General features: G+C 48.8%; 1 long non-coding RNA gene and 1 pseudogene across 3 annotated transcripts in view; one reads left to right on the forward strand and one right to left on the reverse strand.

Annotated features, from left to right (window-relative positions):
• The window catches only part of LOC146175657 (BCL11 transcription factor A-like), a 553,058-nt pseudogene that overhangs the window by 481,789 nt on the left and 57,137 nt on the right, over positions 1-14,132 (forward strand). Inside the window, exon 4 of the transcript XR_014701451.1 lies at positions 1,844-2,578. The product of XR_014701451.1 is annotated as a BCL11 transcription factor A-like (transcript). The remainder of the gene's footprint in view (positions 1-1,843; positions 2,579-14,132) is intronic.
• The window catches only part of LOC146175659 (uncharacterized), a 305,977-nt gene that overhangs the window by 124,467 nt on the left and 167,378 nt on the right, over positions 1-14,132 (reverse strand). The gene's annotated exons all lie outside the window — the stretch shown is intronic.

Raw genomic sequence — 14,132 nt, forward strand, 5'->3', positions numbered from 1 at the left:
GACTGCAGAAACGTTGAACTTTCCTAATGTACACGCTGGACTCTGAATGACATCACTGCAGTGTGGTCCACTGAGGAGTTCTGGCTTTCTGCGAACAGGCTTTGTTCATGTCAGTTAAAGATGCAAGAAAAATAGAATATGCGAGCGGCACCAGTAGTATTGTTTCAATGATGACCAAATAAGGGAAACGGAACGACGAGCTTCTGCTGGCTCGTAGCAGGGGTCTCCTAGGTTATACCAGTCGGGTCGGGTCGGCTTTCTGGCACGACTCTTCGATCCCACAAAGATAGAACAGTGTTCTCCTTCTTCTCTCTTCCTTGAACTGCATCGCTTGTGGCCGGTCCGAGCAAGCCGCGTCCGCTGACCGGACGTCTTGAAACACGATATTGCAGGAAAACACGCCCTCTTTTCTTCTACTTTTCTTTCGCCCGCATATTTCTCGGACGAATTCCTCTGTTCTCATTCACTAGTCTGCTCAAAGCTGTGCAGATGTGCGCGAGATTGTCTTTGGCGCACAGAAGAGCAGAGCAGAAAACTCGCCGGGAAGTCAGTTGGAACAAGCAGTAAGAAGGTTATCTGTGCTGGTCATCGCGCCTTCGTTGGACGCTGCCGACCATGCTTCGTGCAAACTGTCTCACAAGAAGAGAAAAAAAAAAAAATGACAACAAGGAGGAGGATGCGTGGCTAGGAAAGGGAACCTGTGGAAGGAAGGATCAGCGAGCCGCGCGGAGGAGGGGGGGACCATGTGGTCGCCACCGGTAGTGGGAGCCCTTCGACCGGACGGTTCCAGCCAGAGGGTCAGTGTAGGCCGACAGTGGCCTCCTTGTACGTAGCAAGTTTACCGTGAACGATGTCGTCGCGTTCAAACGTGCGCACTGGTCCAAAGGCGGCTGAACAGATGGCAGAGGCCCGTTCACACGGCTTGTTGTAGCTTTTATTTTTTTTTGTCCTGTGTGTTTTAGTGTTCCTTAAGGAGCCGCCGTTCTTCTGGCGGGAAACTCTACAGAGCAGTCTGAGTGGAACAACGAGACAAGCTTCTCGTAGAGCTCTCGTTACGGCTCCCCTATCTCTGGAAAAAGCTGGTGACAGAAAGCTTTTCGGTCGCACGTGGGCATGCTCAGAGCGCGTAAGCTCTGTTAGATATACGCTAAACAGGCCTTCCGTAACCGTGTCATGTGACTTTCGAGTGCTTAATTGCTGCGCCTGCGACGCCACTGTTGTGCCGTGAAGCGCGTCTTTATCAGTGACATGACCGTTTAAGGCGAGTTGTTAACACACCGGGTAACCAGGAAATAGACAATAAGAAAATCTAATGCCAAAATGTTCGCCCCCTCTTTCAAATTGACGTTGTGCTGAGGCACGGTGGCTGAGGGCACGGTGGCTGAGGGCTATGGGCATGGGTTAGTAGTCACCCTAAGCTTGCACCGTATGGAAGATGTGTCGCATTCTGATGGCTTCATAACTTTATTTGCCTGCGTAAGATTGTCTCGGTTAAAAAAAAAATAGAAACAAAAGAGAAACTGCCTCAGTCATTAAATGGTCTCAAGGTCCTTGAGGCGGGATCTGCTGAGATTGAACTCTAGATATTTCTCGAGCATTGCGATAATTAATGTAGATGCGTCTGCAGTGAATATCGTAACTTATCTTTTACTATACGAATACCTTGATGTAGGAAGACACACGTGGGTAAAGTGTATTCATTATTTCTGTAACCTACCTTTGCTTTGGTATTTAAAAAAAAAGCGACCTTAAAGGCAACGAAACGCATTGATATTGTGACATTGCTAAATGCAGTGAACTTTAACTTATTTACATTTTGTTTCCCCCCTTTTTTTTTGCGCAGTCGAACCGGAGCACTTGTTGCAGCAGCAAGATTTTCTCACGTGCGGAGTCTGCCAGAAGGAGTTTGCGCTCTCGGACATTGTCCGCTTCATCCAGCACAAGGTCACTCGTGCAATAAGGAGAACTGCCTCCTGTTCGACGGTGCTGCGGGCGCAGGAGACGACGACTTTGACGCCGACAGGGCGACCTGCCTGTTGGATCCGCTGCGGCCAACAACAGCAACAGTAGCAGCAACAACTCTTCGAGGAGATGTCCGCCCGGATCTCAGATAGGCGGCGGCACGGCGTTGTCCTCTCTGAAGAGGGGCACACCACCACGGTTCCGGAGGCGGTACCTCTGTGACCGCGTCCTCTACGACCCCTCACCATCATCACCGCCGACAACAGCAACAGCATCGGTGCCGTTGTGAACAGCAACAGCACAGGCGGCAACAACAACCACAGCCTAGACCTTGCCGATCGGCTCAAGGCGAGAATCTCGTTGGAGCCTCATGTCCACAAGTATGGCAGCGGAGGTGTCTTCGGCGGAACGGCGTCCAGGGTAGGAGGTCTGCTAGTCAACGACAACAATGGTGGTGCCGCTCCGCCGTCCTCGCCGCCCGAAGGCCACGCGGTCGTGTCCGGCGTCGGGCCTGGTGCTGGAGTCCCCCTGGCCAAGTCGCCGCCGGCGTCTTCGGTGTCGCCGGTCAGGAGGGCGCCCTCGACGGTTGACGTCGGGGTCAACACCAACTACACTGGTGAGTACGGGCATGACGACTGTCTCTCAGTTTTTTCTCCGCGCATTACGACTCCACAGAAGAAACTGTGGACTCTGGATAGAGCAGACGCCGAACGTTCGACAAAACAAAAGTCGCCAAGCACATTACAAAGCAAGTGTCGTAAGATTTCAATTTTAATGTGTAACAAGGTGGTATGGGGCAATGTTTCTTTTTTTCTTTATTTTTTTTTTGCGGGGAAAGGGGGGGGGGGGGGGCGTAAACTGATTTCTTGCATTAGGGGGATGAAGAAGAGGGCCGATGTACAACAGGAGCACTACCATTAGAATGAGGGAGTTCATTTCCGGGCTAGATAGCCCAGAATCTAGAAGCGTAACAACTCGTCTGCACAAAGTTAAATAAGAATCTCAGTATTAGAGCTTGATTTCGATGGGGGAGTGCGGGGGGGGGGGGGGGGGGGGGGGTTGCTTTTTTCTTTTTGGAATACGTGCCAAGTAAGCATCATTTATGTAAGCGAACCGAAAACAGTATCGGCACAACAAGTGCTGTGACACAGAAAATGTTTTTGAACAGCGGCGTGCTGAACAAGTTGGACTAACTGATACGACAGCATGAGTTAAGTTTGAGGGCTTTCCCCAGAAGCACAAAGTGGTCACCGCGGGTTCCACTATCTCGGACGAGAGTCAGGAGGAGCGGCCAAGGCCAGAGGGGAGCTTGACGCGGGTTTATTTATGACGGTCGCGCAGGCGGCCGCTTTTCGGAAGTGGTATCCGAACCCATGGGAACGAGCGACGCCGCCGGTTCGGCCCGTTCCGATTCTCGGAAAATGGCCCCAGAGTCGCGCGTCTCGCCGTGGCGCGAAGGAGGCAAAACAGAGCAGTTGGAGAGCATAGCGTAGCCAGTTCTTGTTGGATCGGCGCTAATGCTCTGTCTCTTTCTCGCCTTGAGTGGAGAGGGCGCGCACGGTCAGAAATCCCCGAAACGCGACGAAACACGAGCTGGGGAGAATGCGTGACAGAGGGAGTCGTTGTCTGTGTCTTCGTAGAAAGGCACTTGACCATCCGTCCCTTTGAAACCACCGCCCGCGCGCAACCAAGGGCAGCGATCGGAATGTTTGGGCCTGAGTAATCTTCGGCGTTGTTTGTCTTTGACTGCTCGGCCCCTCTTGCTTGAGCTGATTTCTGATTGGGAAAGAGCGTAGACCGGAAATGTGTGTAGTTGCATGCGTAACCACTCGCTGCTTAGTGTATGCTTTGCGTTTGTTTTACTGTAATATGCGTATGGAAGAGGCACATGTGGCACAGCGATTGCCAGCCCATTTTAAAACATTGCATGCTATTGGCCACAGAGTTGCCTGTCGTTGATTGGTCAACAGACTAGACTAGAAATTTTGGCAAAGTGAAGGAAGCGAGAGTTTTCACAGTGGAGTTCGCCGAGTAAGAGGAGATAGGCTGACGGAGGTCTCCAGAGAGCCCAGCCTTAAGTGTAGCAGAATGCCACGGACTGATTCTGCTAGCCTCCGACCTCCGATCGTCTACCCAGTTAAGGTCTAGCTTTCTATGTTGTGATGTCGCATCTGACGACACTGTTGTAAAATATGCTGTAAATAAATGTGTACGGTACACAATTAGAACGGTCTCATCTCCGCACCGCAATGTGTCGCTGAGCCACGACACAGCGGTGGTCACCAACACCGTCCTGTACGAGACAAGAAGTGGAAAAAAAGAGAACAGAAAATGAGAAATAACTGCACGTATCTTGCGTTTTGGTAGAGCTTGGGCTTAACGACGCTCTCATCTTTGCTCTGGTTGTCAGTACTTCTGCGGTCCAAAATGCTACCGATTGATGCGTAAACAGCGCGCTTTAATTTTATGTCTACGGCGTCAGCGTAAAGAGAAAAACATTGAAATTCACCATAGTGCTTTGGGATGTTTTATATATAGTCCGCAGGAGCTTACGGGTCTGGATGCCGATATAAAAGTTTCATCGTTTCCGTATTGTTTTCCTACTCACGTTTCTCTATGGCGCTGTATCCTCACCCATTGTTATAAACCTTGTTGGTTGTGGAATGAACCGCTCTGCACTATATCGCGCAACTGCTACTGCATGTACATATATTACATTTGACCGGGGGGGGGGGGGGGGGAATGTCCATAACAAAGAAATACTGATGCGACAGAGACAACGAACACCTTCTCTGTGACCCTTGCACGCGCATGGTCCAGATGTTCGCTCTTTCGGCATGAAGCGTCGATGTGCGCGCCTCCCTCCTTCCTCTGTCTCGAACGGAAAGGCCGAAAAACAAAGAGCGAGGCCCCCCAGGCCACAGATACAATCGGAGGGGGCTTTTGGGGCCGAAGTGACCTACTGCTGGCGGAGCGAAGGAAAACACCCGCGCGGGAGATAAGACGAGTCCTTCGCGAAAGCTAAAGGGCGTATGTTGGTTGAGATTGCGAGGGAGAGGAAACGCATCGCATCAATACCTTGCTGGCTGGCTCATTTCGTGGAAAGGAAGCGAAGTCAAATCACTGAATGAAAGGTCAGGAGCGTCAAGTAAGCTTGAACTGTAGCGACGTGGCGCACTGTATATTATTAATCCAGTGGAGGTTATCGTATGCATACGGTGCTACAGTGCAACTCGGTGTAAGGTTAAGCGGCGCCATGCTCTTCAGTGTAATGTGGAGTAATAAATGCAGTGCACTGCAGAGCAGCTTAATGTTAAGTGGTGTCCGTGCAGTGTTGAGAATTGGCTCTTCGCGCGAAGAAAAATGAGCAACACAATGCTTACCACATGTACGATGCCAGAAAAGCGCGTTTCCTTGTATCGATTAAATGCCGAGTCAGGAAAAGCAAGTTTTCATGAGAAGCCAGTCGGAATCAAATTGAAACAATATCGCTCGGACTGAAATTCGTACTGTAAACATCGAACAAGGTGTCTCGTCAACAACTCTGGAGGTCCAGGGAATTCGTTGCTGAAACTAGTTGAAAGCAAATATCAAATGTATGCCTGGATTCTCCGAGGCAATCGTATCGATGCGATTGAGTGCACTTCGTTTTTATCGCCATATATTGTACGAGTGACGAATCTCGCCTTTTTTTTTTCTCTCTCTATTTTGCAATTCGCTTTAGTGTAACCTATCTGGCATGCGCTCGAGTTTATAGGCTGCCCGTACGGTAGCGCAAAGCGGCATATTTTTGTTTATTTTTCTGCGCAAGTTTCAGGAGAAAGTCTTCAACCATTACTCCTTTCGCTCTTCATGCAAAATCAACGTCTTCGAAAGCCGTCTAACGGCAAACGGAACGGAAGATGAGCGGGACACAGCTGATGGTTTCGACCAGAGCGTCTCTTTCTTTTTTTTTTTTTTTTTTTTTTTTCGCGACGGAAATTTACGATCTCTACCGCAGCATCGAGTCCAGTGTCATTTATCTTCCAAATGCGATCAGACCATCAGCTAATCCTTACACTTGCACAAACCGTGCGGCACTCGGCCTTAAAAATGAGAGAGAGAGAGAGAGAGAGAGAGAGAGAGAGAGAGAGAGAGAGAGAGAGAGAGAGAGAAAACGACAATAAAAAAAAAAAAAAACGGAGAAGAGAGCGCGCTCAGTCTATACCGCGACCCTCTACACAGGAGCGTCATCAGCTGTATAGCGTGCTTTTGTTATCTTCCCAGCAGTGCGGCAGTGTCCCATAGCCGCCACATTTTTCTCTCTCGCAGCGCCCTTTTTCGAACCTCGTATAAATGCGACAAGCTCGATGTGCGTTAGTGCGTGCGTACGCACGCTATCGGACCGTCACAAGTTGCGGAGGTAGCAAAGGGGTCGCCCTGATAGCGAGCGTGCGGAGAGCTCGCGCCACCCTTGTGCCGAATGCAAAGCGAAGAGCAGCGGCTCGGGCGCTTCTGGCCCCCTGCTGTTCTTTTGTTGCTGGTTGGATGAAGAAGAAACGGCTGCGAGTCCTCGATATCTCGGACCGATAAGGGGCGCGCCGGTGTAGCGCACGCGCGGGCAGATAGGAGGCGCGCCCGCGGCCAGAGTTGTTTATATTCTTGTTTCTCACTCGTTTCCTGTGATTCCCCCCCCCCCCCCCCCCTTTTTTTTTTTTGCATTTTCTATTCTCATATTTGTGGGTAGACGCTAGTGAGATATGCATGCATAGTGTTAATGTGTCTCGAACATGTGACGGCCGTCAAGAGAATCGGGCGTACAAGAGACATATACACTGATGCTCTCGGCAGCAAGCAGGCTTGGCGTATATGTATACATCTTGCATTCTCTCGCTCGTCCAGCCATTCACTTCCTCGGTGTGTCAGGATGCGTAGACCATGCCGACAACCGATGAAATGTAAACACTTTGGTAACTTGGCCATTAATGTATACTGCTTGCCAAAAACTTGCCCCGATTCTTGTTGGCACGACGCCGTTTACGACGAATAGTCCGTTATATTAACGTTCGTATGCCGTTCTAATGCCTCGATTCTATGTCGATTCGACAAGGCCGTTTAATGTGAAGGGAAACAGCCAGTCTTCTAAACAGGAATTCTTTTTTTTTGTTATTTTTATACGAAACTAAGATACACATATTGGACATTGTAGCGGAGAGGCTAACCTGTATAGAAGACACGATAAATGTCCGCTGCACGTAATGACGGTGTAATAAATAACAAAACGCTCGAACTTTGTCCAACTTCGTAAACGAGATACCCTGTACAGCCTGCGTCAAAAGCTGAAAGCCTAATAGGGCTCTGTTTTGTTTTAGAATGTGTTGTCTAGCTCTTAGTGCATCGCCAGCGTTATAGATCTCTCGAGGCTCTCGTTCTCGGACGTCCACGAAGGCTATAAGAGCGCGGCTGCGAAGAAAATCCCCTGTACTTTAAAATTTTGACGAAGGCTGCACATAATACCACATTCCACATTAAACGAGCAGGTTTAGGTTACGTACTAATGTTTTTTTTTTTTTTCGCCTGATTCTCTTCCGCTCATTATAAAAAGTATTCTCTTTTTTATTCTTTTCAGAGGGGAAAAAAATGCAGACTCAAAAGGTATCGTTCTCATCTTCATGCTTAGTTTTCGCGCTTTGAGTTGATTTGTCCTTCTCGGCGAGCGGACGAGAAAAAGACCCAAGGCTGCACCGAGGAGCGTCGCCGGCCGCTTCAATTCAAATCGCCACCCGAATCGCTCCATTTCTTCCGTCCCAAAGATGGGGGGAGAAAGGGGGGGGGGGGGGGGGCACGACTTCGTGCGTGGCTGGCATATGCTCGGTTAACCTCCGCCCGGCGACGTCTAGGTGTGTCTGCCCGGCTATCAACTGCCGTGGCGTCGTCTCCGGCGGCTCTGAAAGCTGTTTTCTTTTTCTCCATGATACCCGATGGATACCAGATTGCTCGCAACGGCAACACTGTGCATATAGCGCACCTTTTAAAAGCGACGTCGCTTTAAGTAGCGCGTTTGCGACTGGTCGCCTCTTCCTTCACTTGGAGCGAGCGCTCTTACAACGCACTGCATGAAAAGCGGGGAGAGAGAAAAGGGAAATGGCGTTTCAGTGCGGAGTATCGGCCAACGGCGCTAAATACCGTCGCTCATGTGAAAACTACGGTGATGGCTTAAAGAGAGAGAGAGAGAAAGGGAGAGACAGAGAGATTCAGCTAATGAAAACGCACTACGAAACAAAGGCTGTGAAGAGGGAAGTAAGGTTTGGAGTGGTTAAAATGCGACGCGTTAATCCCGCTCCAGAGTTCATCGCTGACGCCGCCTTTTATCGGCTTAGTTTTCCACGCAGTGCAAAGCGTCGCGCTCCTTCTATCCTTATTCCTCCTCTCATATTAGACTTTATTTATTTATTTTTGTCAGTTAGGAGATGGCCGGTGCCGGCTGTGGTTGCGGTTTCCGCGCGTTTCGAGTCTCGTTACCATGCAAGAGGCATATTTAGGTGCTGGTTCGCCGGCTTCCTTAGCTTAGCTCGCTGTCGGCTCCTGCACTGTGTATAGACGTGTAAAGGACATTGTGCTTGGGCTGGAACGTGCCGCTGCCATCGCTTGGGCAAACACCTCACTCAGCGCACTTCGTGACCCAGTTTGCAAACGAGAGTTGAAAGCTAATAGGGAAAGAAAGGGGGAGGGAGACGCAAGCTTAGCATTTACTTGCGTCCCTTGTTCTTCAAGGGAAGCGAGGAATTAAACGTACAGAAAACGACAATAAAAAAAAAAAGTGATAACGGTGGAGACCATGAAGGGGCGTATAGTGTATAGGTGTACGACCAGGAATGCGCATCGCGCTTTGAAGGATTTCGAAAACACAATGTGCACGGCACAGGCATGCTGCTGGCTCACTTAGGTTTTCTTTTTTTTTTTTCTCTCATTTGTTCTTTCTTTCTCTTCTCCGGTCGACGCCGCGCTTCTAATCTCGGAGGTGATCGCGTTCGGAACGTGACCGTTCGTTATTATTGAATCCGGATCGCCTTCGCTCGCCCATTGCTTGTCGTTTGCTGTATACTTACTTTTGTTTCATTTCTCCTCACGGCAGTGCGATTGTACACTTCCTGCTTCTGGCTGTATTACTTTTGTTTTCTTTTTTCTCTTGCATGTCTTACCCTTCTCTCTCTCTCTTTTTTTTTTTTTTTTTTTTTTTTTTTACAGCGCCGATGTAAGCTGATTTGAAATGCGGCTTCCTCGCCTTTTAACGAGGAATTCATTAAGCAATCGTGGCGACGCCTCGCGTGCACTCTCGCTGAGCTGGAAGGCACAGATAAGAGCAAGAGAAAGGATCAGTGGCATATGGAGCGGAACAATTGGACTTGGCTCAATGCTCGGCTCTTTTCCGTGTGGCTTACGTAATGGGCAGTTAAAGGCCTTCTTCAACGAGCTAAAGGTCATTCAAATGCCTGCAGGCATCTAATGTATACGGCGGATGCTTACCGAAATAATGACAGGTTTCCGAGTCCTTCACGAACTGTATAGAAGCTCGCGATATAGATTGCGAGATGTATGCGAAGAAAAATTATAACGGAATAGGCATCTTTATGGGATTTGTCGAGTCGTGCACTGCATATACAGCAGAGCGATGATCCTTTAGACCGCAGATGACCCTGATAATATCGGTGCTCTCTTCGCATATGTTACCTTGTTCGGCGGTGGTGCGATGACAACAGCACTGTATAGGCACGCGCTGGATGGATGACGTGCTAGTGCCTCCTTGAGGCTCTGCACATAAATATGCTGCAGCTGTTGACAGCCTTTATAGGCCGTTCCTTCATTCCTCTTTCACGTTTTTCTCTCTGTTCTTTCGGTATGACCGGACTCGGAAGCTCGCTGAGCGCAGTATTAAAGCCTTGATGCGGATTTTCACCGCGTTATCGCGCGAGAATGGCGCTTCCGTATGCCACGGCTGGACCGACAGCCGAAGGGTACACCAAAAGTACACAATAAAGCGTTCATTTACATATGCTCGCGCGAAGTCGAACTTGCATACCGGTCGAGCTGTGTGCACAGTTAACAAGGCTCACGCCTGCTCTCAGTAGCATGCACACGTACAAAGGCGCGAGGTGTTTTAACCTGGATAGCGTCGATGGTCTATTTTATTTTCGACTCTCAGTTGACTCGCGCGGTATTGAATATTTGGGGACGCCTAATACGGAGTTTCGCACGCCTTCGAAACCTCAAGAACAGTGACGGTTCTTTCTTGTCAGAGAAAGCCCAAACGACATCAACATAAAGCGGCTTTTTTTTATTTGTTCTTGGCGCAGAAGTATATTACTGTGCACTAATATTTACGTCCACCTTATAAGAGGCCATATGCAATGTCGCAGTCCTCGAAGTTTTCAACGTCCATCTCGGTTGCAAGGGGTGAGCCGCGAGCGTGCATGTGTGTTCGAACGCCTCGGTTCCGACGTGAGATCCTGACTCGCTGTGAGCTGAGACACTGGCTCTATAGTTCAGAGGAGGCGGATGAGGAGGAGGAAAAAAATTATATTATCGGTGTTGGGTTGGTGGGTAGGTGCACGGTTGCCGTCCTCCTCGGGCGGTGTTTCCTAGTCATGGGCTCCCTTGACTGTCGCTGTCCGGCGCTCCAAATCGATAAATCAATCCTCAAGCTATATAGGTTTAGTCACAGTCATCCGTGGCACGGTTGTCATCATTACTTTATTATGTTTCTTTTTGACTGCAGATACATGTCAGGCAAGCGATAATTTCGCAAGGTTCGAGGCAGTCTCGTCCGAAACGAGATGCCAGAAGTCAGGACAGGGGTAATAACAAGTGATATGCTATAAAAACAGCCAGAATAAGCATAAGGTTACGTTTGAAGAGCGTAAGACAAGTAAATACAGGAAGGTTAAACGCATAACATTTAACTCGCAATGTTTGCTTTTCGTCTTGTGGGCTATTTCCGGTAATACACACGACTGCTTTTTCGTGCACGGGGCATTTCAATCTGCATTGTCACATCTTGCACCTGACATGCTATTGCACAGACCGTGGTATACTGCGTGAGCCGCTAAACGAAACAAAAAGATGAATTTAAAGACGGCTTACCCAGCTTCCCCACTATGTTTCGTAAGTGGATTCCACCGCGGTTTCCAGCTTTGCTTGCGTATGGCCGGCGTTTCCACGGGCAGTAGCACGGCTATGCTGTATATCCCTCTCTGCGATGCGTGCACATTTAATGATAGCAGTATTTGTTATACCTTCTCTATTATGTTTGTACCTCTGCATGCGACGGCGACAGTTAAATAAACGCCAGTAGCAAATAAACCCCAGGACCTCGCGTTGCCGGCAACCGCCGACACGTTATTAAGCTTGATGAACCGCGACTGGGCGTGTCCGGGCAGAAAAATAAAAAAGAAAGAAGGATAGTTTTACAGCTGTGACAGAGGTCCTAATTCACTTTCAGCGTTTTTCTTTCGTTCCATTATTTGTATTCATTTCGCTTCGATCGTGTCTTGTTTTAATTTCTTCCTTAACGCACAAAGCTCGTCCTCTTGAGTGCGCATTGTTTATTACACCCACTTCTCTTTCCCGCCATTCTCTTGCCCTCCTCGCCTGAGCCTCTGTCGTCCGTCTTGCTCCTAATCCAATTTGTTTACACTCCTGGGGCGTCTCTCCTGTTGCACACAAACACGCGGTTTTCGAATCTAACGCCTGGCTTGTCACCACTGTAACGCTTGCAAAAAACAGCGATAAGCCTTGTTGAGTGATCAACAACACACATACATATACGCGCGGGAAAAAAAAAAAGATATAATTCGCGCCTTACTGCCAAGAGCAGCATTATGTCCCCACCCGCTCGAGCTGCTAGCGACTCTGTTGTTTTTAATCTTCTTATTTTTATTCGAGAAATTTAAATGTTCATTTTTAAAATAGCTGGTCCTCGAGCGTGTCTCTCATTGCCAGAGCACTGCTGTGTGGTGCCGCAGTTTTCGGCGCCTTGTTTATAGCAGCAAACTGCGTTGCGGCCGGGAGCTTGTGGCTTCTGAGGGAGGCCTTCCGCACCCTCTTTCTTCGGTAGCGTCGAGAATGGCGTTATAATTCACGGGCGTGGGAAATTAAGAATGATTGCGCTTTTCGTGATGCCTCGTTTGTCGGTGGCTTTTGGAGGCAGACGTATACCGGCAGTACTTTTTGTTGCTTCTTTATTTTTCATGGCCGTGGGGAGGGGCCGCTCTTGTACACCGCGTGGGTGAGGTTTTCTCGCTTTTTGGTCGGGCGCTTAGACTGGCTGCAGGGGGCCAGCGTTATTGCCCAGATTTTAATCTATAGTCCTCGAGACGAAAGAAGGATTTTGCTAGGCTTAGAGACAACGCCGCTGACAAGTTGGGCGCTGCAGTCGAAAGGCGTATACTCTTAATTCGTACACAGCGGGCATGCATATCCAAGAGAAACCCGAGGACACCCTCTCCTCCATTTTTTTTTTGTTTTTTTGTTTTTTTTTTCATTGGTCGCATTCTCTTGCAGCATGTACCGCCCAGCACCCCCCCCCCCCCCTCCCCTATCTCTCTCTCTCTCTCTTTTGCATCGAAGTCAATACAAAGGGTTACCGTGAGCCTCTCCGGAGACAAGGTGTTTCTATACTGGTCTGATACATAGTGTTACATGTGTGTGATACATTTGTTACTATCATCACCATCATCATCTGTGATTTACAACCGGCACTGTCGCCTTGTGCCACCATCTTCTACTTCCGAATCACCGGCTCACAGCTTACGATGCAATTTTTTGCCACCCCAGCTGACCTTAACCTAGAATCAATTCTGATGTAACCTAATGAACCACAGACTACCTGCTGTATTTCATATGCTAGTCTTAACTTCTCGTTTCCCTCCTTTTATTTCTGCTTTAGATGCCGTTGCTGTAGGTTCTTTACAATTCATGGTGCTTCTTTCCATTCTTGCACGCTTACCCTCATGACGGTTTGCCACGACTGACTACATTGTCCTCAGTTTTATCTCGGTCATTTTCGTTAGTTTCCGCTACGTAAAGATTACCGCTGGCAGGATACCACTCTCAAATATATTATAGTTGAAAGACATCGATGGTACTGCTCATTGCCTCATAATGATTTCATCATTATCAATTCATTATTTTAACATTGGCCATTGTGTTCTTTTTTTCATGGTATGAATACGTGTAGTGCTGCTCACTTGCTGCCTCCATCAGCGAAAATCCGCAGCTTATAAAATGTGCGGAAATGGTTCCTTTGCGAGCAGCCATACTAATTCTGCGCGAAGATGTACTACACCCACGAGGATTTTAGGCTGTCCACTTTACGTTTCCCTTTGTAAGCTCGTCAAATCTCGTCGGGGTCTTGCATCGCCTAGGTACGATTTGTAACAAGGCCGGGCATACAGCGCCCAATTTAACACCAAGATGTCGTGCAAGGCGTCGCACTGCTGACGATGAAATATTTTATTCAGAGAGGAGATATAAACAGTGCGTCAGTGAATTTGGAAGCAAGAAAACAAAAACAAATAAAGCAGAATAAAAATTTACTAGATAGCGAATGTGACGCTGTCACGCGACCGCCTCACCATGAGAGTTGAAACTTCGCTTCATGGAAACAAGAAGGTTCTCGTTTGCAGCTATCTGAGGAAAAAAAAAAAAAAACAGTTCTGCTCTTTTTAGCAGCTTGCACATATGCCAAGCTATCCACTTTGCGAATGTCGGAAATTCTGGTAATAAAATAAGTTATACGCAGACGCCGACTAACCAACAGCATACGCGTGGGACAAAGATGTGTGGACAAAACATTGCAGACCCTCTTTTCCTGCCCCCACTTTCACAGCGGAGCCCTCCTAACGACGACGACGCACGTGGTTTTTGCGCCGTACGAAAGCAAGCCGGAGTGGTGGGAAATGGGGGGGGGGGCACCTAAGTCACGTGCTGTTCGGCTTCTGAAAGCAACGAGCAAAGACGCCGTTGTGTGCCTACGTGTCGTGCGTCTGTGTGTGTGGGGGGACGAATATGAATATGCATGAGATGAGGAGAGGCAGTGGGGAGGGGTGCGGACGGAGCTTGCCACGTGATATAGCGACGCAGATTGGCTAGACGAGAGCGCGACACCGCGACAACAAACGCCGCCGTGCAGG

The sequence above is a fragment of the Amblyomma maculatum genome, chromosome 10, assembly GCF_055883805.1.
Source record: "Amblyomma maculatum isolate TAMU_Amacu chromosome 10, ASM5588380v1, whole genome shotgun sequence".
Classification (NCBI taxonomy): domain Eukaryota; kingdom Metazoa; phylum Arthropoda; class Arachnida; order Ixodida; family Ixodidae; genus Amblyomma; species Amblyomma maculatum.